At 45.5% G+C, this 27,164-nt stretch overlaps 1 protein-coding gene and 1 long non-coding RNA gene across 2 annotated transcripts in view; one reads left to right on the forward strand and one right to left on the reverse strand.

The window, feature by feature from the left end:
* The window catches only part of AUTS2 (activator of transcription and developmental regulator AUTS2), a 1,134,993-nt gene that overhangs the window by 107,704 nt on the left and 1,000,125 nt on the right, over nucleotides 1-27,164 (reverse strand).
* On the forward strand, nucleotides 13,763-24,446 carry LOC118355110 (uncharacterized). The gene is made up of 4 exons (XR_004816876.2): nucleotides 13,763-13,963; nucleotides 17,390-17,556; nucleotides 17,987-18,186; nucleotides 20,005-24,446. It is a non-coding gene; the product is annotated as an uncharacterized LOC118355110 (long non-coding RNA).

A 27,164-nucleotide genomic window follows, 5' to 3' on the forward strand; every position in this document is an offset into this window, starting at 1 on the left:
AGGACGCTCCTGCCCGAGCTGAGCAGATCAGCGGCCCCGCCCCGGAGCCTCCAGGCCCTGCAGACGGAGTTCCTGCCGGAGCTGAATCCAGGTTTCCAGAGCTGCCCCGCCACTGGGGCTGTTCCTCCTGCGGCCTCACGGGGTAAACAACCCCCACCGAGCCCTGCACCAGGCAGGGGCACAGCAGCTCCCCCAACTGCTAACACCTGAAAATCAGCACAACAGGCCCCTCCCCCAGAACACCAGCTAGACTGACAACTTCCAGGAGAAGCCAAGGGACTTAAAGAACACAGAATCAGAAGATACTCCCCGGTGGTTCTTTTTTGTTTGTTTGTTTTTGTTTTTGTTTTTGTTTTGTTTTGCTTTTTGATCTGTTTCCTTCCCCCACCCCCTTTTTTTCTCCTTTCTTTTTCTTTCTCTTTTTCTTCTTCTTTTTTTTTTTTTTTTTTCGTTTTTTTTTTCTTTTTCTTCCCTTTTTTTTCTCTTTCTCTTTTCTTTCCTTCTTTCTCTCCTCTCTTTTTCTCTTTTTCCCAATACAACTTGCTTTTGGCCACTCTGCACTGAGCAAAATGACTAGAAGGAAAACCTCACCTCAAAAGAAAGAATCAGAAACAGTCCTCTCTCCCACAGAGTTACAAAATCTGGATTACAATTCAATGTCAGAAAGCCAATTCAGAAGCACTATTATACAGCTACTGGTGGCTCTAGAAAAAAGTATAAAGGACTCAAGAGACTTCATGACTGCAGAATTTAGAGCTAATCAGGCAGAAATTAAAAACCAATTGAATGAGATGCAATCCAAACTAGAAGTCCTAACGACGAGGGTTAACGAGGTGGAAGAACGAGTGAGTGACCTAGAAGACAAGTTGACAGCAAAGAGGGAAACTGAGGAAAAAAGAGACAAACAATTAAAAGACCATGAAGATAGATTAAGGGAAATAAACGACAGCCTGAGGAAGAAAAACCTACGTTTAATTGGGGTTCCCGAGGGCGCCGAAAGGGACAGAGGGCCAGAATATGTATTTGAACAAATTCTAGCTGAAAACTTTCCTAATCTGGGAAGGGAAACAGGCATTCAGATCCAGGAAATAGAGAGATCCCCCCCTAAAATCAATAAAAACCGTTCAACACCTCGACATTTAATTGTGAAGCTTGCAAATTCCAAAGATAAGGAGAAGATCCTTAAAGCAGCAAGAGACAAGAAATCCCTGACTTTTATGGGGAGGAGTATTAGGGTAACAGCAGACCTCTCCACAGAGACCTGGCAGGCCAGAAAGGGCTGGCAGGATATATTCAGGGTCCTAAATGAAAAGAACATGCAACCAAGAATACTTTATCCAGCAAGGCTCTCATTCAAAATGGAAGGAGAGATAAAGAGCTTCCAAGACAGGCAGCAACTAAAAGAATATGTGACCTCCAAACCAGCTCTGCAAGAAATTTTAAGGGGGCCTCTTAAAATTCCCCTTTAAGAAGAAGTTCAGTGGAACAGTCCACAAAAACAAAGACTGAATAGATATCATGATGACACTAAACTCATATCTCTCAATAGTAACTCTGAATGTGAACGGGCTTAATGACCCCATCAAAAGGCGCAGGGTTTCAGACTGGATAAAAAAGCAGGACCCATCTATTTGCTGTCTACAAGAGACTCATTTTAGACAGAAGGACACCTACAGCCTGAAAATAAAAGGTTGGAGAACCATTTACCATTCGAATGGTCCTCAAAAGAAAGCAGGGGTAGCCATCCTTATATCAGATAAACTAAAATTTACCCCAAAGACTGTAGTGAGAGATGAAGAGGGACACTATATCATACTTAAAGGATCTATTCAACAAGAGGACTTAACAATCCTCAATATATATGCTCCAAATGTGGGAGCTGCCAAATATATAAATCAATTATTAACCAAAGTGAAGAAATACTTAGATAATAATACACTTATACTTGGTGACTTCAATCTAGCTCTTTCTATACTCGATAGGTCTTCTAAGCAAAACATCTCCAAAGAAACGAGAGCTTTAAATGATACACTGGACCAGATGGATTTCACAGATATCTACAGAACTTTACATCCAAACTCAACTGAATACACATTCTTCTCAAGCGCACATGGAACTTTCTCCAGAATAGACCACATATTGGGTCACAAATCGGGTCTGAACCGATACCAAAAGATTGGGATTGTCCCCTGCATATTCTCGGACCATAATGCCTTGAAATTAGAACTAAATCACAACAAGAAGTTTGGAAGGACCTCAAACACATGGAGGTTAAGGACCATCCTGCTAAAAGATAAAAGGGTCAACCAGGAAATTAAGGAAGAATTAAAAAGATTCATGGAAACTAATGAGAATGAAGATACAACCGTTCAAAATCTTTGGGATGCAGCAAAAGCAGTCCTAAGGGGGAAATACATCGCAATACAAGCATCCATTCAAAAACTGGAAAGAACTCAAATACAAAAGCTAACCTTACACATAAAGGAGCTAGAGAAAAAACAGCAAATAGATCCTACACCCAAGAGAAGAAGGGAGCTAATAAAGATTCGAGCAGAACTCAACGAAATCGAGACCAGAAGAACTGTGGAACAGATCAACAGAACCAGGAGTTGGTTCTTTGAAAGAATTAATAAGATAGATAAACCATTAGCCAGCCTTATTAAAAAGAAGAGAGAGAAGACTCAAATTAATAAAATCATGAATGAGAAAGGAGAGATCACTACCAACACCAAGGAAATACAAACGATTTTAAAAACCTATTATGAACAGCTATACGCCAATAAATTAGGCAATCTAGAAGAAATGGACGCATTCCTGGAAAGCCACAAACTACCAAAACTGGAACAGGAAGAAATAGAAAACCTGAACAGGCCAATAACCAGGGAGGAAATTGAAGCAGTCATCAAAAACCTCCCAAGACACAAGAGTCCAGGGCCAGATGGCTTCCCAGGAGAATTTTATCAAACGTTTAAAGAAGAAATCATACCTATTCTCCTAAAGCTGTTTGGAAAGATAGAAAGAGATGGAGTACTTCCAAATTCGTTCTATGAAGCCAGCATCACCTTAATTCCAAAGCCAGACAAAGACCCCGCCAAAAAGGAGAATTACAGACCAATATCCCTGATGAACATGGATGCAAAAATTCTCAACAAGATACTGGCCAATAGGATCCAACAGTACATTAAGAAAATTATTCACCATGACCAAGTAGGATTTATCCCTGGGACACAAGGCTGGTTCAACACCCGTAAAACAATCAATGTGATTCATCATATCAGCAAGAGAAAAACCAAGAACCATATGATCCTCTCATTGGATGCAGAGAAAGCATTTGACAAAATACAGCATCCATTCCTGATCAAAACTCTTCAGAGTGTAGGGATAGAGGGAACATTCCTCGACATCTTAAAAGCCATCTATGAAAAGCCCACAGCAAATATCATTCTCAATGGGGAAGCACTGGGAGCCTTTCCCTAAGATCAGGAACAAGACAGGGATGTCCACTCTCACCACTGCTATTCAACATAGTACTGGAAGTCCTAGCCTCAGCAATCAGACAACAAAAAGACATTAAAGGCATTCAAATTGGCAAAGAAGAAGTCAAACTCTCCCTCTTCGCCGATGACATGATACTCTACATAGAAAACCCAAAAGTCTCCACCCCAAGATTGCTAGAACTCATACAGCAATTCGGTAGCGTGGCAGGATACAAAATCAATGCCCAGAAGTCAGTGGCATTTCTATACACTAACAATGAGACTGAAGAAAGAGAAATTAAGGAGTCAATCCCATTTACAATTGCACCCAAAAGCATAAGATACCTAGGAATAAACCTCACCAAAGATGTAAAGGATCTATACCCTCAAAACTATAGAACACTTCTGAAAGAAATTGAGGAAGACACAAAGAGATGGAAAAATATTCCATGCTCATGGATTGGCAGAATTAATATTGTGAAAATGTCAATGTTACCCAGGGCAATATACACATTTAATGCAATCCCTATCAAAATACCATGGACTTTCTTCAGAGAGTTAGAACAAATTATTTTAAGATTTGTGTGGAATCAGAAAAGACCCCGAATAGCCAGGGGAATTTTAAAAAGAAAACCATATCTGGGGGCATCACAATGCCAGATTTCAGGTTGTACTACAAAGCTGTGGTCATCAAGACAGTGTGGTACTGGCACAAAAACAGACACATAGATCAGTGGAACAGAATAGAGAATCCAGAAGTGGACCCTGAACTTTATGGGCAACTAATATTCGATAAAGGAGGAAAGACTATCCATTGGAAGAAAGACAGTCTCTTCAATAAATGGTGCTGGGAAAATTGGACATCCACATGCAGAAGAATGAAACTAGACCACTCTCTTTCACCATACACAAAGATAAACTCAAAATGGATGAAAGATCTAAATGTGAGACAAGATTCCATCAAAATCCTAGAGAAGAACACAGGCAACACCCTTTTTGAACTCGGCCATAGTAACTTCTTGCAAGATACATCCACGAAGGCAAAAGAAACAAAAGCAAAAATGAACTATTGGGACTTCATCAAGATAAGAAGCTTTTGCACAGCAAAGGATACAGTCAACAAAACTCAAAGACAACCTACAGAATGGGAGAAGATATTTGCAAATGACATATCAGATAAAGGGCTAGTTTCCAAGATCTATAAAGAACTTATTAAACTCAACACCAAAGAAACAAACAATCCAATCATGAAATGGGCAAAAGACATGAACAGAAATCTCACAGAAGAAGACATAGACATGGCCAACATGCACATGAGAAAATGCTCTGCATCACTTGCCATCAGGGAAATACAAATCAAAACCACAATGAGATACCACCTCACACCAGTGAGAATGGGAAAAATTAACAAGGCAGGAAACAACAAATGTTGGAGAGGATGTGGAGAAAAGGGAACCCTCTTACACTGTTGGTGGGAATGTGAACTGGTGCAGCCACTGTGGAAAACTGTGTGGAGGTTCCTCAAACAGTTAAAAATATACCTGCCCTACGACCCAGCAATTGCACTGTTGGGGATTTACCCCAAAGATACAAATGCAATGAAACGCTGGGACACCTGCACCCCGATGTTTCTAGCAGCAATGGCCACGATAGCCAAACTGTGGAAGGAGCCTCGGTGTCCAATGAAAGATGAATGGATAAAGAAGATGTGGTTTATGTATACAATGGAATATTACTCAGCTATTAGAAATGACAAATACCCACCATTTGCTTCAACGTGGATGGAACTGGAGGGTATTATGCTGAGTGAAGTAAGTCAGTCGGAGAAGGACAAACATTATATGTTCTCATTCATTTGGGGAATATAAATAATAGTGAAAGGGAAAATAAGGGAAGGGAGAAGAAATGTGTGGGAAATATCAGAAAGGGAGACAGAACATAAAGACTGCTAACTCTGGGAAACGAACTAGGGGTGGTGGAAGGGGAGGAGGGCGGGGGGTGGGAGTGAATGGGTGACGGGCACTGGGTGTTATTCTGTATGTTAGTAAATTGAACACCAATAAAAAAAAAAACAAAAAAAAAAAAAAAAAAAAATAAAAAAAAATAAAATATAAATAATGAGACTGGCTAAGTAAGTAGCCCAAGAAACTGCCTGTAAATTCATGGCTGAAGAGATCTAGAGCAACCCCAATTCAACCCAAGTGACCTTAGTGTAATCTCGGAGAGTCAGGATTCCAATGTGATTAGAAGTAAAAAAGCCTAAGTTGAATCATGTTATTCTCTTCTCTATCCATTCACTTTTCTATATGATCTTCTGTCATCCATTCATCCATCCATCCTCTCTGTCATGTCTAACATGTGATAAACACAGACTACTCTGCACCAGCGTACACAGGTAAGACATAGAATCTGCTCTCAGAGAGCCCATGCCAAGTACTGGGAAATAGTATAATCAGAAAGGAGAATTACGTGCTGTAAGTATAATAACAGAAGTCACTGCACAGTAGTGGGGGTTCACACAGGATGGAAGGGACAACTCTGCCTGCACCTCTTGTTCTTACAATCCCTGCTCACCAAGTGACCTTCTGATTATAATTTGGCTCCCTTGGGGATTGTCCTTCAGAGGAAGATGTACCAACTGGGGCACGTAAGTCATTTTGCTTGGGGTTGGTGGTGACATTGCTTTTTGTAAAACAGAAAGATTTGTGTTATAATGTAGTCAGTTTCCCTGGACTCGATTAGCATGATCACCTCTGAGTTTCTGGACTAGGCTGACTCAATCATGCCCTTCCGTGAGGCTGGGCCAGCACTGCCAGCTGGGCTGCCCTCTGCTTTTGCACCGTCCTGTTCTATAAATACTGCAGGAGGGTGGTTTTAGCTGGTATGGGAACTTCCTCTATCCTTCTGCTTTCAAAAATCATGTGTCCCACTCTTTTCTGTAAGCCAGTGACTGCTACCTCTTCACTTCCCCTCTAGCTGTTCCACCAAAAGAAACACCTGGCGCTGGTTTTTAGCATTTTAGCTTGGCCAAGGCTCTCCTTGTTAACCCACCCAGTGGCCCTTTCTGTCTCTCCGTCTGCAGAGCTTGCTGACCGCCACTCCCTTTTTCACGGGGCTTCCGTGATGATGAGTGATTATTATCCTCTTGTTTCTTCGAGTGATGTTGCTCCTCTTGCTTCTCTTCCTCTTTAACAGTGGGCTTTCTCAAGGTCCCCCTCAATGTCTAGAAAGAAGGAAGCAGGAGGGTCCTACCAATGCCCCCATTTCTACCATAATTTCTAAGCAGATGGCTCCCAAATCTCCAGCTTCATACCTCTCCTGCATTCCAGACCCATATTTCCGACTCATTTGTTGGACAGTGGCACTGACCATCCCATCAGCACTTCAGAAATCAGTTTCCAGAAGTGAACTCATAGGCATTTTGTCTTTATTGCCAATGGCCTGTCTCAGTCCGCCCCCTCACCTCGGTTCACACCTTCCTCCCTTCCACCCTCACTGTCCTGGCATTTGTGCAGGTCCTCAGCCCGTTGGGATAAGTAGTGCTGACTGTCTCTCCCCAGCCTGGTGTTCCACTCTCTCCTTTCACCCTAGTACAGGCTTCACACAGGACAGGTGAGGATGGAACTCTGTGTCAAACCATTGGATTCTTCTTTCCAGGTTGACAAATACTAAGGGACAGGTTAGATAGAGACTGGCTTTCAGATTTCACCTCTACCCCACCAATCTTGTCCGCAGACCTTGGACAAGGTAGTTAACCACTCTGAATACAGCTCCCTCTTCAATCATAGTGGGGTGGCTATTTGCTACACCTCAGGCTGAGAGGAGGAAACTTGGTAGATCCCACCCCGTGATATTTGTTGGTATCTTGGCTGAAATGAAAGAGGAAAAGAAGACAATTTGATTTGCCTTGCTTGGCCTGCAGTGCCCAGCCCTGTGTACTGTACATGGTCAGAACTCAAATATTTGTACTGCCTTTTCAATAAGGAACTCTATTTTAGCAAGTCCCAAGTAGAGGAAGATATCTCTAAGGGCTAGGGCCATCCTTTTAAGGGATAATTTTTCTTTCTTCAAGCAGTTACCAGGATTGACAATCTTTTTCTCTGACCATCAAATCTAAATCATTTTACCAGCCTGATGAATAGCTGCCCATTGCATACCCAGCTGGGGAGGAAGGAGACCCAGTGAGGCTAGAAGTCATCTCTGTGTGAGCCAGATTTGTTTTGTGATTCTCTACTGAGGCCCCTTCAGGGTGGCTGCAATCACTCTGCAATCAGTGGCTGGGCATAAAACAAATAGGTGAAATTTTTAAAAACTGGATTGGGGTTGCAAGAGGGTAGAGGTGGGAATGGAAGTTAACGGAAATGGGATTGTTTATTCTCTTATCCTAAGGGCAACTCAATAACTGCCCCTGGAAATCTGAAATGCTATAAAGGAAGTGCTTTATTTATGGAGGTCACAGTGAAGCATGTCCATGATAAGCTGTGTCTGCCCTGGGCTGTGACCGGACACAGGGGAGGGACCCGATTGTCTCCTAGGTCCCTTCCAGCTCTTGATCCTATGACACTGTGTCCACCATGGGCAGTGTAGCCCAGAATCACTCTGGGTGGATGGGTCTGAAGGCTTCACTCTGCTTTGATGGTTCAAAGGATTCGACAGCAAGAATTTACCCCAATTTCTTTTCCTCACTCAGTAATGACGGTGACAAATCTTATTCTCAGTTAGATTCGAATTTTCAGATTTCCTACTCAACACTTGCTGTTTTCTAACACACGCACGCGAGAATCAGGACTTACACATGGACGGAATCAATTATAATTTGATTAAGACGGAGCAGAAAGAATGGAAGTAATAACAATCATTTCATATAAGCCTTCCTTCCCCACCCAGGCTTTGGGTGTACCAAAAAAAAAAAAAGGTAATTAAAACAGGGTTCAATTAAAAATACCGTAAAAAAGAAATCAAATAAAATATTAAAAAGCTAAGTGCCATTATTAAATAAGTGTTTGTGAGGGGAGGTCCTCAGACTAAAGAGACTACAGAGAGCAGGAAATCATTCACGGAGTGGGGAGGATGCACACTCGCGGTACATCTACGGTGAATGCTTAATGCTTAGCACAGAACCAGTGTCTTACTGAAAGTAAAAAAAAAAAAAAAAAAAGACTCTCTTTAGCCACTCTACAAGTGTTCAACTTGTATTCATTTTACGTTTCCAATCCTTACATGCCCTAAGCCTCCGCCTGCTTTGCCTCAAGAAGGCATGTCCCCCAATAATGTGCATGAGCAGCACTGTATGTCTCTTTGAATCTGCTGAGGTCACTCTTCTGCCCAGTTTAGTAATGACGTGTCCCCAGCGTGCCACTACCAAAAAAAAAACCAAGTCAGAATCACATAGGAAATGCTGCAATTACGAGCTCTTCCCTCAACCACCTCAATGCTCAAAGGAGGCACAAGGAATGGTCTCATTCTAATCATAACTTTATTGAGAATCTGAAAAGAAAAAAAAAAATCACCTACCTGTCAGAAAGACATACAAAGCAGAGGGATTTAGGAGACCTGGGTTTTAGTTCTAGTTGTATGACCTTGGGCAAGTCACTTACATTTTTCTGAGCCTCTGTTCTGTCACCTACAAACTACAGGAGCTCCCTTGCAGCTCCCAGTCCCCTGCACCTGTATCTCTGTAAACCCAGTGTCCAAGTATTTTCAATGTTTAAACTCTTTTGTATCTCTGTAGGGCATATGAGAGGCAGGAAACAAGATCCTTAGAAGTATAGGATCTGAATAACCAGAAGGGATGTAATTAAAATCAGGGTTCTGTTCCCACAAACACACCCAAGGATCTCCCCATAAAAACACGGTGGTAATTAACAAACCTGCAGACCACACGCCACCGCCCTCCAGGCCCTGCCAGGCTTCCATGAGAACCTGACTCAGAATCCAGCCCCTGTCCTCACCCTTCAGACAGCAGGCCTTGCTCCTGACTGCTGTCTGGGTGTTTTAGCTCATGGCTTTTCGTGAGAGAGAGGCATTTTGAAGTCACGTAGGAGTATGAATACATTTCTGGAATTTTAAAAATCATTAAAATGATGAAAAGAAAATATAAGGGGCCTGCTTGTCTCAGCCTATTCCCACATCTGTCCTAAAGCCTCCTCTTTTCTCTCTCTGCCTCCAAGAAATTGCCATAGAGCAGGTGCCAAATTGGTTCCTAGGGAACCTGGCTCTGGGAGGAGCCCTGCTCTCTCCTGCGCTGCTACCCACCCCGGTGGCACCCCAGGGACATGTGCTTCACTGCCCAAATCCTCCAAGGCTGAGGCATCCCGTGGGCTGAGCCAGTCCCTGGCACTGTTCAGACAAGGGTGAAATCTATTTTCAGAATTCTCTTCCACTTTTAACACTCTTATGTCATGTGTTCACCCAGACTGGCCTTGCAGCCCAGATATTATATCTGTCCTGTCAACTGGCTCACCCAATAAACTTCATAGTTGCCCCAGCCAGGGAATCTGAGGGCACTTGGGGACAGCCAGGGAGGTCTGCTTTAGCAGAACATGCCTGTCAGGATCTCTAGATGACACCAAGGAAAGGTCCTCAGTCACACTGCAAATGAGGTCCAGCAGGAGAAGCCAGAGACAGATAATGAGTTCTCAGACATTTTTGGAGTAAATGCATCCAGGGCAAGAACCATGTTTGGCGATTTCTGTAATCTCCATGGGTTTCCCACAGGGGCCTGGCAGCCTTTGAGGGTCCTCTGCATCTGCTGAACACTGATTTGAGAGTGTCCATCCGACCTCTGTACTCCAAGGATGATCCAGGGGTATCACCTCAGCCCAGACTGTGTTAGAAATGCAGGCTCTCAGGCCTTGCTCTGGACCTGCTCTGGCACTGTCTACATCTTAGTGAGCACCCCCTCACCCAGTGACCACAGGGTGCCCCAAAGTTTGGGAACTACTACCCTGCATGCTGAGAGGGGGCAGAGGTGAGTGCATGTAAAACCAGCCACAGCAGCAAATTCAGAATGAATGAAAGAGGAAGGAAGATCAGGTTTGGATTGCATTCAGATGTACAAATTTGATCACAACTAAATACAAAAGCCTCAATTTAAGCAGGAGCCCAAAGGTGTAGTGAACAGGTGTCCTCGTTTACCAACTCAGCCATCTGCACTAAGTCAGCAGAATCCCACTTCCAATTGGAAAATTGGATTGCAGTCTTCCCAAAGTTTTGAAGAAGCCTCAGCAATGAGCCAATGAGCTCTTTCCACATCCCTGGGTGGCCTGCCAGCTGATCGATTTTAGATGCCAGCCTGTGCCTAGCAAAAGCCAGGTTGGATTTTCTGCCCAGCATTTGCTAGTGAAAGGAAAAGAAACATCAAGGTGATTTCTTTGGGGTCCTTGTGTCGATCTTCCAGAGGGAAGTGCAAAGCTTTCAAACCAGCCCAGCGAGGGACTTTTTCCACTGGTCTGGCTTTTTTAGGCTGGATTAATAAACCCTGGTTTCTTTTTCAGCTCAGGTATATTTTTCATTTGCTGATGACTGTAGAAAGCCTCCTGCTCACATCTGTATTATAATAAATGCATTATAAATGAGTAAGTAGGAAACAGTAAGGAAATGATGTTTTACTTTTAAATGCTAATTATGAAGCCCTGGTGCAGTTAATGTGCAGGGTGTTCTGTCAATTTTTAATGTTTATGCCAAGTGTAGTCTTCAATTTAACATGAGCTTTTAATCCTTTGAGTACTAAATTGCCTTTTAATGCTTGCAGAACAACATTGTGTTTGCACAAAGTCAGGTCTGAAAAATGTATTTAGTACAAGGTGTGTTGTGGGAAGGCAGAGACAAGGAGGGGAGGGGAACTCTTTTTTTTTCCCCCCAAGATGATGGTCCTGGAACACAGCAAAAGCAAGTAGCTCCCTGTTCCTTCAAGAGCATCATTTCCCATTCTTTCTGAGGTTGCTGGGAGTGTTGCTCTCCTGTTGCTGATTTAACCTTCTGGTGAGAGCTTCCAACTCCCAGGAACACAATTAGCCCCAGGGTGCAGCCTGCACCATCAAAAAGACCACAGCAGAACGGCAGCAAAGGAGCTGTGAGATGTGTTCTGACCACCCTCCCGGACACTGCAAACTGAACCAGAACAGTGTTGTAGGTACCCTTGAGGGTGCAGAGAAATCTTCTACAGCCATCCATGTATTGTAAAAACAAAACCAAACAAAACAAAACAAAACAAAACAAAACAAAAAACACAACGAGAAAACCTGTACACTTCCTATAAATAAAAGGACCAGAGAGATTTTAAGACAGGAAGAGGGGCAGAGGAAAGCATAGAAAGGTAGATAATGAGCCATTATCTACCCCAGTGATGGGCCAACTTGTGGGCTTCTTCCAGCTGGGGGAACCATCCCCAAACCTCTGTCCTGTGGGCTCAGTCCTATGTTCTGGAACATACTTCTCCCCCATTCCCAACACATCAGGCTGAACTCATCACTGCTTGTCAAATGCCCTCAGTGCCTCTGAGCCCTGCACATATATGAACTCATTTAATCCAGCCCATGAACTATAATATTACTATTGTTATTCCCATTTTGTGGGTGAAGAAACTGGTGTACAGAGAAGTCGAAGCCAGCAAGAAAGAGGGGGGAATCTAGGTTTTGCACTCAGTTCCAGGGTCCCAGGCTTGTAACCAGTTCATAGAACTGCTTCTCCAGGCTCGGCTGAGATGCTGCTTGTCCTGGCCTCCTGTCAATCTGGGCATCACACACCTGTCAGGAGCTCCTGCTCAGATGCCAAGTGCCCTCTGCGGAGCTCTTTTGGACAACGACCCTTTCCTCTAGCAGCCACATGCACCCTGGTACAGGGGTCACGCTATCCTGTTCGGTGCCTGTATTTACACCGTATATAGCAGGACTTAACGCCACCACATCTGTGATGTGTGATTCTGCTTACTGCAAGGAACCCCGGCATGACCGTGACAGAGGTGGGGAAAAATGGAGTCCTCTAGCCTTGGGGACAAAGCCTCACTGGAAACCCAGTTTAGTGTGAGTCCAAATCCACTGGGATTGCTATTTTGAAGGACAAAAATGCTCGAATGTCAGCAATTTCACGTCATTTGGCGTTTTCCTGGCTGGGCCTCAGCGTGGGGTCAGAGCATCCCAGTGCTGCCCCACTGACCAGCCCCCAGCACGTACGCAGTGCACATGCTGCCAACCCCAAGGTGTGTCCCTCGCTCCCCACCCTGGAAACTACAGTTCTTGAAAGAATGCATTTGTTTCTACATGTTTCCCTTTGGTGATTGGGCATTCACAAAGAACAATGGCCACAAATACACACTTAGTAAACTGCCTAATGATTAAATAACATATTACTAAAATTTGAATATAAAAAGGCCATCTTTACATGTGAAAGCTATTGGGCGGGCCCTCAAAACGTCAGTACAGCTGCTCAGACTGTGAGGGAACTAAACCCAGAGAGAAATGAGGGGGGGTTCATCACTGTGTCAGTTCGGCGACGACACCAAGTACCACATGAGGCCTCCCAGCTATCCCGTCCTCCCAGCCAGTAGGGCACGACTGGCCTCCTGAAATACAGGTACCCATGAATCTCTCGGACACAGGCAGCCACATCATAATTTGATGCAAACCTGTTAGCTTTACAGGTCCAAGTACCAGTGACTGAAGGGATGAGGCAGGTCTGGAATTAGGAAAAGACAACAAACACCAAGGGGCCTTCCTTGTCTTGTAAACTGAAGAGTGATTTTTCAGATCTAGTCGACTGCAAGGATCAAAAAGCTCAGTAGGGACAGAATGTCAGTCTGTCCATCTTGCTTTAGCTGGCTTCTGCCCTTCTTACCCTCTGGACCAACAATTCTGTTTCTATCTTAGTGCCGTCAGAAAACAAACAAGCAAAGCCCAACAATGATAGCCCGATTATTTGGTTTCAGGCCCAGAGCCCACTGCTGACAATGTGACTTAAGCCATGACCATGTTTCTACTGGGAAAATGGTGAGACTCACTCTGAGATGTGGCACCGAATAGTCACTAAGTACCCACCAAACTCACGATCCTTCTCTCTCTCTTTCTCTCTCTTTTAAAAGATTTTATTCATTTTTAGAGAGACAGAGGAAGAGTGAGTGTGAGCGAATCAGGAGGGAAAGAGGGAGAAAGAATCTGAGGCTGACTCCAGGCTGAGCATAGAGCCCAAAAGGGGGCTTGAACCCACAATCACAAGATCGTGACCTAAGCTGGAACCAAGTGTTAGACGCTCAACTGAATGAGCCACCCAGGTGCCCCTTTCTTTGTTTCTTTTTAAAAAGAAATCTTAAAAAATATTTTTATTCCTTTTTTTAGAGAGAAGGAGCCAAACTCATGACCTTCTATAGCACAGAGTTGTCATAGGTAAGCAACTGCCCAATGAAGGAAATTATCTCCTGGCCACTCCCATGCCCTTTGCAGCTAGTTAAGGCCACATGACCATCTCCTGGCGACGACCCAGAAGCAGAGGAGGTATGTGTCACTTCTCGTCTCCTTCCCCTGGGCTGGGTGGATGGAGAAGAGTAGGAGGCTTAGGGCATGTCAAAGCCACAAGACAAAACAAGCCGGTTTCCCGAATCACTGCATGGCAGAGATTCATGGGGCACTAGGAATATCCATGTCAAGACTGATGGATGAGAAACAAACATCTATTACATTCATGCCTCTATTCCCTTCAGGTTCCCCTTGCTACCAGTGCTGCCTTTATTCTAATGAATGTATAGAACCTCCAGTTCCTCAGAAAGAACCTCCTTCTTGTGCCATAGAACTTACCATCATCTTCTACCTGGAAAGTGGGGAAATGTGTCTGAAAATTACCACAGATGTCCAGCTGAAAAGCAGCAGAAACTAGCAAGTAGTAACAGCAAAACCCCTCAGCTACCCTGTCTTCCATAGCATGGCTCAAGAATCACACTTTAGGGGGAGGGAAAGACCAGTGACATCAGTTTACTTTCTGCAAAATAAGCTGAAAAAGTTGAGAGCCCAAGTTGAAGTTCTTGCTCCGTGTGCTCTCAAAACTGCTGCATCCCTCCACTGACAAGGCTTGGCAGGAGCAGAGGCGGAAGGCAGGGAAGACCTTACCTACGCTGGCCTTGTAACAGGGTACAGCCCAGAGTCTTTTAAACACCTGCCTACTCTCGGTCATGGAACCTTCCCCCAGGAAAAGGCTGTGGAAAGCGACATTATTATTTCCTCATCTGGGATAAATTGCTACAGGCTTAGGCATGTAGGCAACAGAGCCAGAGGAGTGATTTATGAAGTCCCGTTTCTCCCTCCTGGCCCCAAGATGCAGTGATAACTCTGCTTTAACATGGGGGATTACAGCGTCCTAATGAATCACTGCCCACGTACTATCTGCCAGGTGACCTGCTGGGTTTGGAAATGAGGATTGTCTCCCAGGCAGTCCTTGGGATTTCCCTTTCCTTCCTGTAAGACTTTTCTGCTCTCTGGGGCCCACGGCCACAGCCTGGCTCAGGGAAAGGCTGGGCGGTGGTGCCTGACTAGGATCAAGTGCATCTTAGGGTCTCCCCACTCTTCTGATGAGGCCCCATCCACCGCCCCGGGCTCAGCTACCCAAGCCACCCCCCCGCATGTCATGAACAGAAAGCATTCTGCTGTGGGCTGGGAGAGTAATGTGGCCCTTCCCACCCGGTGCCAACATCCAGAGGGACGGCTGTGTCAGCAGAGCTGCCTGGGCACGTGGGAAGGGCTGGCAGCCCCTGCCCAGCCCCCGTCTCCTGCTTCAGGGGTCCGTCTCCCACTTGCAGCCTGGCTCACCAGGCAAGTGCTCCGTGGAACTGCAAGAAAAGGTTCCCACTTTTTCCCAGGCAATGAAGGTGTTATTTGGCAGAGGTGGGTCTGGCTTTCTGAGAAGGTTAGCATTCTAAGTTCTTTTTATGTCAGGAATATGTCAAAGGTCCGTATCTGAGAGCCATTGTCTCCAAATAAGTCCATGCGTCAGCCCTGAGTGAAGGGCCTGCCTGTGCCACGGGGCCGGGTACGCCTTCCCAGCCTGGGTGGCTGGGCCAGTCCTCGCCAGCATTTATGGGCGCCCTGGTGAACAGAGAGCGGTGTCTCCCTTGACTCTCCCCAAAGTGAAGACATCATCATCTCCATTTTTCAGATGGAGTTAAGGAAGTTGCCCAAGGTTACAAAGCTCTGGGTGGTGGAATCAGTTCTACCCAAGGTCTGAGCCCTACCCCAGATGTGTGCGCACCCCATGCCCCCTCCTCCTGCTGGCCTCCTTCCTAGGTGCCAGCAAAGAAAACTCCTCCCTATTTACACCCCAAGGGCTCTGGGGCCCTCTTCTGCCCCTTGAGCCCTCCCTGATGTGCTCTCCAAGGCAATGCCCCCCCACCTTTCCCCTTCTACCTAATTCTAGCCAGTGAAGCCCACCCACAGGGCAGAGCTCATCTGAGGGCACCTTCCCACAGCAGTGGGCCTTTGGCACTGTCACGCAGAGTTTTTTCTCTTCTGGTGGGCCCTGTATTTTCCCTGCCATTTCCCTTACTTCTGCCCCTGTCTTAGCTGCCCCGTCAAATGAGGGGTGGCATGCCAGAGCGCCAGCTGCCCTGGCTGAATTCAAATGCCAGCTGTGAACAAGAACAGAGAGAGTCCACTCTTGGTACCTACACTGTTGTCGGGGAGAATGAGAAATAGGGTAAATAAGCAGGGGCATCTGGGTGGCTCAGTCAGTTGTCTGACTCTTGATTTTGGCTCAGGTCATGGTCTCAGGGTTGTGAGATCCAGCCCTGTGTTGAGCTCTGTGCTGAGCATGGAGCCTGCTTGGGATTCTCTCTCTCTCTGACCCTTCCTTTGATGCAAGCTCTCTCTCTCAAAAACAAAAATTAGGGAAGCCCCAGTGGCCCAGCGGTTTAGCATCGCCTTCAGTCCAGGGTGTGATCCTGGAGACCGGGGATCGAGTCCCATGTCAGGCTCCCTGCATGGAGCCTGCTTCTCCCTTTGCCTGTGTGTCTCTGCCTCTCTCTCTCTCTCTCTGTGTCTCCCATGAATAAATAAATAAATAAATAAAAATCTTAAAAAACAAAACAAAACAAAAAAACAAAAAAATTAGATAAGTAAATAAGCAAATTGCAGACCTGACCGGTATCGGGACAGCCAAACTGAGGTGGGGATGGCCAAGGGGGCCAAGAAGGCTCCATCTGCAGAAGGATGAGAATGGGTCAGGTCTCCACACCTGGAGAGAATGAGTCACAGGGGAAGCTTTGTAGGTAGAGGACATGGCTGAGGAGGGAAGGAGCCGAACAAGCCCCAGGAACAGGAGTGGGGAGTGGGGGAGAGATGGGGAGGGACTGGTGGAGGGGTTGCAGAGGCTAGAGCAGGAACCTCAAGGGCAGAGTCTGGATTGTATTCAAGGTCACTGGGAAGCCTCTGGACCTTTCAAACAGGGGGATGCAGCAGCCTGATCTCTCTTTTGCATCTGCAATCATGCTGGGTCCTGTGTGGAGAAGGTGTGGAACAAGAGAAGAAGCAGAGGGTCTTGGGGATGGATGACTGAATGACCTACCGGTCCTTGATGCACTGTCGGCCTTCGGCATGCGGGGTGGCTTAGAGGAGGGAGGATAATGCAGGCTGGGGGGAAAGACTTCTCCACTCACTTGCTCCGTAGCCTGGGGGGGGGGGGGGCACAGGCAAACTGTAACATGGCAAAGCCCTGGCTCCTCTAACGTAAAATAGAGTTGAAAACCCAATACCCACTTCACCCAGTGAGGATACCATGATAGGATACACAAAATGCATTTGGCCCAGGGCTTGTCCCATGGGGCACGCTTCCTACTGGCAGCTCTTCACCTCAGCAGAAAGGGTAGGTGCTGTGGGGCAGGAGGCAAGGGCATAGGCAAGGCTTTCTCCTATCTCACCCCACTCTGCTTTCCACAGGCATGACGCGAGGGTGTCATACAGATGTGTTGTATTGGGGCTCAGTCACTCGATTGCTTCCTCATCTCTCTGCTTGCTCGGGACCTGCGCGGACCTAGGGGCCTGGATCCCTCCCTGGGCCATATTAGTCTTCGTAGCACTGATCACTGACATTACTGTAGACCTTGGTAAGTGTCTCTGTGTTCCCGGTATCTCCACAAAGGTGGGGACTCTGGATTTTTTGTCTCCCCAACCTCCCCGAAGCCCAGTTCTTCTGACAGTGCCCGGACTATAGCAGCCCCCTGGGGGATATATATGGATTGAATCCTCACCATAACCCCTGGGAGGGAGGCGATATCAGCAACATGGTTATTCCATGATCCTGCAGGCAATTAAGCTGGCTCAGCGAACATGCCCCAGGTCACACAGTCAGTGGGTATCAACCCTGTCTTGCAGCTGGAGACGATGAGGGTATAGGGCATTAGTTGTCAACCCAAGCTGCACACAGAACTACCTAGATGGAGCTAGGCATTCCTAGCCACATCCACATCACTGAAATCAGAATGTGAGCTGGAGCCAGGAGTTAAGACTTTCGAAACTTCCTGTCGTGTAAACCAGGTGGAGAGTCACCAGTCTCGAGAGTGACATCCAGCAAGTGCTCAGGACTTGGAGGAGAGTTATACTGGTTGCCACTGGGATGGCCCGGAAGCAAATCTCCAAGAGAGGCCCTGCCAAAGCTGACCATGACCCTTACTCCAGGTCCACGGCGGCCTCCCACTGGTGATCCCCAGGAATCATCCTTTCCTGTCAGAGCTCAGGTAAGCCTCACAGCAAGGCTGCTGGTCTCCTCTGAAAACACAGGACTGCCAAGCTGCCCTAGGAAGCTTTCCGTATGTATAACACGCTCCAACAACCCCCGAGGCTCACCGGGGAGTGGGCTGGAAAACCAGTTTAGATTCGCAAAGAAGCTGGTATTAAAATTGCTGAGAGCTCTCTGGCTCAGGCGGCTATGCATGTTAGGGCCTGTGAATAATAAAAGGAGAGCTTGTAATTCTACTAAAAAATGAAATTTCCCCATTTCTGCAGAATAAACAAAAACAAAATAATACATTAGCTCTGCAATATGTCTGTGCTTCAGGGCTTCAGATTGTCATTAAAGTTGGATTTTATCCATGACAGATTTCTCCACTTCCCTTGCACCCCAAATAAGAAGACATGCGGCCTTACGACAAATTCCCTTTTCTTTCTATTTTCTATCTGCATGTGGTTTATCCATACTAAACTGCAGAGGAAGTTGCCCAGACCCTGGTCTCCTGTTTGCAATTCTTTGCTTTTTAGGCTCTGAAACACTCCCCTGGGTGTTCTTAAAAATCCTATGGGATAATGTTGAAATAATCCATCCTTCAAAATATAGGAAGATAAAAAGAAGCTACCCCCCCTTCCACCAACCTGGGTACCCTTGGTTGTATAAGGGAACTCAGAGTCAGAGAGGGGGCTCTGGCCCTGGGTTCAAAGCAATCAGCCTCCATGAGGGGCTGGATTCAGCAGAGACACGGATCAAAGGCTCTGGGTGGTGACAGCAGCCAGCACCATGGTGACAGCAGAGCTTCGAAGCCCTTACCCAAAGAGACCAGGAGCCTGCTTCCTCTGTGCCCTAGCACGCGTGCAGGTATATGCAGGGTGGGGGGAGGAAGGAGCTCTGGCTCCACCATCACAGGCACCCCCGGTGCCCCAGGCAGACCTTTAGGGGCTCCGCAAGTAGGACGGTCATCCTCAGGTCAGAGGCTGAGATGTCCCAGCCAAAAGGAACTTTGACTGCCACGTACAAGGTAGGTACCGACCAGGCCAGACCTGAGGATCACCTGTCTTGGGCCACCAGAGGACCAGGAGACTGAGGCAAATGGGAGACTCTCACTACAGCAAGTGCTCGCTCCTGCTTCAGCGAAGGCCCATGTCGGAGGAAGCATCAGCTTCATGGTTTTCCTTGTCTCCTCTGCTGTGGGCAGAGAAAGTGTGGTGCCTCAAAGATACCAGTGCTAAAGGGGAAAAGAACACCAAAAGGACTGGGTGTGCCATGCACTGGAAAACGAGTCACTTGCCAAATCTGGGGTGCTACAGAACTAATCCTCCCAGGGCCTCAAGGGGGGGCCAAGCTTCTGGGTTCTTTCCCCGTGATCCCCAGAAACCCGAGGTTGCTTGCTCCTGCTGGCACATGGTCACATACAACTGGGGTGACTGAGGTGACCCCAGGCCGGCATCCCTTGCCATGGCAGGGATGGAAAAAAGCCCCGACGACAGCAGCGGGTTGGGTTACACAGCCCGGATCCCTGAGTCGGGAAGTGGCACTAGGGGAAAAAATAGCAGCCAATTAGACACTGGTAATATTCCGGAGACAGCTCCACAAGTGGCCCAGGCTGACAGAGCAACTCACATCTAGCTTTGATGTCTTGATAGGTTTTTAACAAATTCTCCTTCAGTTATCCAGCTGCTTAGCTAATCAGATATTATTACCTCCTTTGTGCTTCCTTGCTCGCTCCCTCTGTTTATCAGGCCTGCCTTGCTGTAAAAAGAGCTCCATAATGATCCCTATCTAAATATTTCACTTCTAATACAAAGGTCTGTGTTTTGCATGCCAGAGAGACTCTACAACTCAGTCTGCTGAGAAGTAGCTCCCCTGCCTCTTTGGAGGAAATGCGCTGATTCCAGTCGTACACGGTGTCAATGGAATTTTCCTGAATTATGTGTCCGTGCACACGAAGCTGGGGAGGCAGGCAGCAAGGCTGTGGGTTAACTTCAGCCCACACACGCTGAGGACGTCTGCAATGACTGCTGACTGGCAACCACATTCTCCTCATCCTTGGGCTTTGTCCTGACATTAGCAAGCCAGAGGGACATTTAGGCAAACCACAGACTGCCATCAGAAAGCCACAGAGAAACCATCAGGGGGTATGAGCAAAGCACCTGAGGGGTCTTGGAGAAGAGTAATTGGCAGAACTTGGCATTTGGCTTTGATGTTCCTGGTCCCCAAAAATGTTTCTGGATTCTTTCTGTGATTTTTAATACAGATATGACATAGTCCCAGCATGATCTATACACCTGCTCGTAGGTTGTGTGTGAAATCTGGGTCTTGAAACTCAGCACGTGGTGGGGGATGCTTGTCCTCTGCATGGCTGTGTTGGAGCAGAGTCTCCCTATGGTGTGGGTTCAAGGTAGATTATAACTTGTCTTAATGCAAGAACAGAGCAAGGTCACTGCAGGAAGGCATGGCCAGACACCCCCAGAGAAGTAAGGACCTTCACTGACTAGTCCAACAGATCTGTGACACTGGGTTGCCTACCGATTGGGATATCCAAACAAAACCGTGTCATGCCCCTGATCAAAGCCATCTGACAACTTCCTCTACCACTGAGAATGAATCCCAACCTCCTTACTATGGTCCCTCAGGCCCTGTGGGGTCTACCCTTAACTACCTCTAAGACTTTGCTGCTGACCATGCTCCCTTGGCTCGTTGCTCCAGCCACAGCATCTGCCTCTTTGCATAGATCCACAGATCTTGAACACACTGAGTGTATTTGTACTTCAGGGCCTTTTGACTTACTCTTCCGTCTGCCTAGAACATATCTCACCGCAGATCGTCCTATGGCTCACTCCTCCACATCCTTCTGGGGCTCAGCTGTCACCCTCAAGAGAATCCTTCCTTGACCAAAGAGCAACACCTCTGCCTCTGCCACCATATTTCTCCCCACTTCATGTCCTCAGCATCTACAACAGTGACTGATACATACTAAGTATTTAATAAATACCTGTTGAATGAATAGAGAAACAGAAACATCAGATATCTTTCACAAAGGATACCAACAAGAGCTTCCTAATGGAAAGGTTTCCTAATGGCAATTCAGGCCACATTTTTTTTGCTGCTTTTCCACACTTTCTGCAAGCTCTCATAGTAGTCCCCTATTACCCATCATCCTTTTCTTCCACGGTATTAGAATTTTAATCCAATGTAGTAGTCAAAAATAGAAACACATTTCCCAAACTTCCTTGAAGCTAGGAGAGGCCCTGTGGTAGAATTCTGACAGTTTCTAGGAATCTGACTCTTGATCCTCGCCCCTAGTTCCTCTTTCTCCTTTGCCCATACCCTTTACACCTATCCTGCTGCTTGGAAGGTCGATGTCTGGCTGAAGGTCCATCTTGAGCCATGAGAAGAGGGCTGCATGGAGCATAAAGCTGGAAGAAGACTGGGTCCCAGAGGGCTCAGACAAACAGGATTCTGCACTGCTTACTTACAAACTTTCCCATATGAAAGAAATTTCTTTTTCGAGCCACTGTTATTTTTTAAAGTCACCTAGAGCTGAACCTCTGATACCCACTTTGCTTGCATTTTCTATTTCTTGGTGGAAATTGCCCCAAGTAGATGAAGGAAATCTCAGAAGTTTGGGCAGAGTAGCAGAGGTTGAAAGGAGCAAGGAGCGTGGCTGGACATCTGTAGACACAAATGGCCTACTGAAATCTTACTGCACGTGGCCATGGAACTCCTAGGGTGGAAAGAGGAAAGGGCCTCAGAAGTGAACTCAGAAGGGTCAGCTCCAGACCACTAGGACCTGCCCAAGTCTTCTTAGTTTTTATGGCCTTATCTCTTCATCTGTACAATGGAGGTAATGGTTATGGAAAGTATTTAAAAATTAGATATGAAAGAGCTTTGCAAACTCTCAATCGCCCTAAAACTACAGAGTATTTAAGACTTAGTTCTATTGGGCCTCTCACAGATGAAATTGATTCTTATAGTTCTTAATTTCTTACCATCTTACGTATGTAATATCAAAAAACCAAGAGTCAGTAGTTTAAATCACAGAATTAAATAACATTTTAAACTATACCATGAAATTAGGATTGGCAGAGGAGAACTCCTTAAACTTATTTGATTTTTCAAATTCTTATCTATTAATTAAAACAGTCTATTAAGGCAATAACAAGTCATGTATTTTGTGCCACAATGGAAAAACAGGCATTGGATGATTTGTACTACAAAAAATGAAATTACTTTTTAAAATGTATCAAGGGTCCCAAGGTGGCTTATCTATGCCCCAGAAGGACTAGATCAAAGTGCCAAGGACCAAAAAGAGTCAGCCAGTTGGGTAAGACCTAGTATCCGAAAGACTCAGCAAGCTCAGATCCTAGTAGGCATCTGTAAGTCCTGCCAGGTAGAAAAAGCACTGATGGGGAATCCAGATGTCTGCTAATGATCAGGAAAGACTGCTGGCAATAATTCCAGAGAACTATCCGTAGACAGTAGACTCTTGGCAAGGCTTTAATTTGTAGGTCAAAGCAAAAGGTGCTCTAGTCACCAACTGGGGGGGTTAGGTCAGGTGCGGCAGACACAGTTGGCTGCTTATCTGATAGCCATTCCCCTTTCTTCTCTGTCAACAGAACCCTAATTATGGTACCTGCCCAGCCCCAGGGGAGACCATGATTGGCCCAAACCAATCATGGCCATCTCATTCCCCTGTGCTAGAGGGCAAGTGATGCTCTTCTAACCAGTAAACTCCAAAAGGAGACTACTGAAGGCTTCGGAGAACATTCTCTCTGTGGAAGTAGAGAGCATAAGGAAGAGCCCCTATGATTATCTCCCTCCTTTCTTCCTGCGTGGCATGGGGCCACATGAGGAGATGACATTCCACTTGGAGTTTCTGTAGCCATCTTGCATCTATGAAGGAAGTCATTTTCCAAATATCAAGATGGCAGGTGGAAAGACTAGAAGCGCCTGTGTTCTCTGTGTCAACACTGAGCCTCAACAAATAGGCTTGTAATGGGAGATGAGGATCTCTTTTTTAAAGCCATATTTAGTTGGGTTTTCTGTAACGAGCTGGTATGACAGGGTTCCACTCCTCGTGGGCTCAAGGGGCCAACTGAGATGCCAGCTGCTTAACCTGTGTCAGCATGAAAAGGGGACGACTGTGACATGATGAATATGTGGAGCACCAGCTCCTTTCTTGGGTCTCCTTGACTCGGGTCTGACTGCACAGAGACTTGGCAGGTGATGCTGAAGAGCCTCTGGAGCAGGGCACAGTCCTGGCCAGGGATGGGAGGTCCTATCCCCAGAGCTCAGGGAGCACACTCTTCCTGTCATGGTGAGCACTGGAGAGGGCCTGCACTCTAGAGGGGCCGGTGCAGGTCTTGGCTGTGAGACAGCACAAAAGCCTAGGAAGTGGGCAGGGGCCCAAAATATAGGCACTGCCAAAATAATCTGACGGTGTGGGATGTCCCTCGTGCACAGAACCCTATTGTGACGGTTTTCTAGCACAGAGACTGCGACAGAATCACTTTGAATTTGTATTCTAAGACATACATTGTGGGTGTCCCAACTACAGGGACTAATTATTTCAAGTTAACTTGCTGTGCACTTGGGGCCCTGTTTTAAGAGTTTCACATGGTTGTATTCATTGGCCTTTTGACTGTCAAGAAGAAAGGCTATTACTCCATTAGGTAATTTAAAAAGAGAAGTGACAATTTTTCAAGTAATTATCAGCAAAACCGCCAAACAGGAAGGTAGAACCTGAATATCCCACTGAGAGAAACGACCAAGACAGAAAATAATGCGCTATATACAATACCACAAAAGCAAACTTCTTGACAGATGAAGTACTTTATCATGCCATACTCACGTTTCTTTAATGAACTGGCCTCAGTGGCTGTATTCAAACCACGAACAGAATTTAGTCTTATTTCTTATGCTGAGAAAGTCTAGAGACTATTAACCCTGAAATATCTAATACTGTATATTCTTGCAAATAAGTAAACTAGTTCACCATCCCATAGTTTTCCTTGCTTTACAGGAACTCTTTAGCCATTACCAAGGAAGTAGAATCAATGTGATTAATACAGTGTTTAAAAAGTAACTGGTACCATTTACACTCCTCTGTGTGTTCTTCAGCTTTGAACAGACCTGTGGACCAAATCTTGCCCAACATCTGCTTTTGTAAATAAAGTTTTATTGGAACACAGTAAGGCTCAATAGTTTATGTATTGCCTCTGGCTGCTTTTGTGCGAAACCAGCAGAGCTGGGGAGTTGCTGAAAGACTGCATGGCCCTCACAGCCCCAAATATTTACTATCTAGCCCTTTACAAAAAATGTTTGCTGACCCTGGTTTAAAATAATGGTTATTCTTTTCCTAAATTGACAGATAATGTTCATTCTGACAACGCTCCCATATCTTGCAGAGTAGTAAAGCACTGCAGTAATTCCATAGTTCTATAACCATTAACAATGATTTCTAGCTTATTATGGGTTGTGGCACAGAAAAGATAGGCTGTGGATTACATATAATTACCTGGGTCCTGACTCTAATTCCACTCTTTCTCTTCAATTCAAGAAACAAATCACAGTGCAAGGGAGAAAGTCGTGTTGAAGCATTAGCACTGAAGGGCGATAATATTATTATCATCATTAAAGGATATTACTGAAGGGAATCATTCTAATTTATAAAAACAGTAAATAGTTTGCAAATTTCCAAGCCTTAACAATTGCTGATAACCAATTACTACAACACACTTACAACTGATTACAATGCCCCAGTGGGACCAACACCTTGGAAGAGAACCACTGATCTAAATTGGTGATTTCAGAGAAACAAATCCAATCCATGATCTCAGGATTTATTCATCCTTTCAACATGTGAGTACCTACTGTGGGCAAGCATTCTGGAATGCAAAGGTAAGTGAAGATACCAGATGTAATCGTGGATCTCAAGACGCATACACTTCAAGAGGACAGGACATAATGTCAGTGGATTATTGCCAGTTTGGCGGAAATGAAGAGGAAGTAATTAATATCAAGGAGAGCTTCAGGAAGTAGCATTTGAAATGAGCCTTCAGAGAGGGGTAGGATTTGAACTGACAATGGCAAGCAAGAGGGCATCTGGCAAGAGGGAAGACTAGACGGACCTGAGAATCCTACAGGTTAATGTACTTCACTCAAGCTCACAGACCAAAGTATTGGAATTAGTATTAGAACCAGGTATCCAGTGTGAAGCATTTGTCAGAAGCCATTTAAAATATATTGAGTATATTAGTTAGATTTCTAAGGAAGAAATACAAAAGCACGAGTGATCATGTTTTTTTAAAAAGGATTTTCTTTAATTCTTCATGAGAGACAGAGACAGAAAGAGAGAGAGAGGCAGAGACACAGGCAGAGGGAGAAGCAGGCTCCATATAGGGAGTCTGATGTGGGACTCGATCCTGGGACTCCAGGATCATGCCCTGAGCTAAAGGCAGACGCTTAACTGCTGAGCCACTCAGGCGTCCCAATAATGTTATTTTTAAATGTTAAACATTTTATTTAGATAAAACAGGAACGTTGTTATATGAACTATACTAAGGGTATCTACGCTAGAGAAAGGAATCTGGATGTCAGGCCAGACATATCCAACAACCACAAAATACTCCACCGCTGCCAAGAGTCAAAAAAGATCTAAGTATCCGAGAGGGAACTACAGACTACCAAAACAAGTACCACCAATAAAACCATCCCTTAAATTCGGGCCTGCTCCAGTTTTCTATAACTTGGCTCCTTTCCTAATTTGGGATATCTTGATGTGGTCTTTCATATGAACTTGGGTACTCAATCTTTAGCAGAATTGATAAATCTAAGACCTTATGCTCATTAATTCCCTGTGTTTAGATAATAATCTGGCGATGCCTTCACTGCCTACGGATACACATGAACATCCCTTACTTCCAAAATGGAAGAACAAAAGTATGAGGGAAAAGCCATGCTCATCAACACTGCTTGTGTCCTGTCTGTGCACATATGTGTTCGTCAGTGTTTGCCGGGATCCAGATGGCCAGACCAAGTTCTAGGTACTTGGGAATTTAGTGAAAATTTTGCCTACCCTATCTCCCATGACATCTTGCTGTATATAAATCCTCCTGTCAGCTAAATCAAGATACAGAAGTCCCCTCACAAAGCCCTGCACTTTCCTATTTCATGAGTTTGCTTACATGAAGCCAAGCTGACATAAATGAGCACGAGTGGAGACTGTGAGCCATGCTCCCTGGGTCTAGCTTTACTACTCACTGACTGCATGACCTTGATAAGTTAGTGAACTATTTATCTCCTTATCCTTATATATAAAGTTTATTTATATACATATAAATATATATAGGTTTTAAAACGATTTTTATTTTAGAGAGAGAGTGCATGAATGGTGGGGAGAAGAGAGAGAGAGAAAGAGAGAATCCCACAAACTCAGTGCTGAGAACAGAGCCTGACTTGGGGCTTCATCCCAGTACCCTAAGATCATGACCTGAGCTGAAACCAAGAGCTGCTCAACTGACTGAGCCATGAGGCATCCCCAAAACATACATATATATTTTTAGAAGATCTTATTTATTTTGAAAGAGAAAGAGAGGGAAAGAGAGAACACAAGCAAAGGTGGGGGGAGCAGAGGGAGAGGGAGAAGCAGACTCCCTGCTGACCAGGGAGCCCCATGTGGCACTCTATCCCAGGATCTTGGGATTATGACCTGAGCTGAAGGCAGACACTTAACAGCCTGAGCCACCCAGGCGTCCCAAGATATGTATAGATTTTATTAATAAACTGCATCTTGAGGGCTTTTGTGAGGATGAAATAAGCTACAATATTTTAGGGAGCTTAGAACTTGGTCTTGGAGACAGTAAGTGCTCAATAAATGTTATGATCATTACCATCATCATTATCATCACCCCATTTAAACTTCCTCCCCTATCCTGTTTACTGAACTCCTCTAGTCAGTCCTTAGCCATGTACTCAACACGAATC

The sequence above is a fragment of the Canis lupus genome, chromosome 6, assembly GCF_003254725.2.
Source record: "Canis lupus dingo isolate Sandy chromosome 6, ASM325472v2, whole genome shotgun sequence".
NCBI lineage: Eukaryota > Metazoa > Chordata > Mammalia > Carnivora > Canidae > Canis > Canis lupus.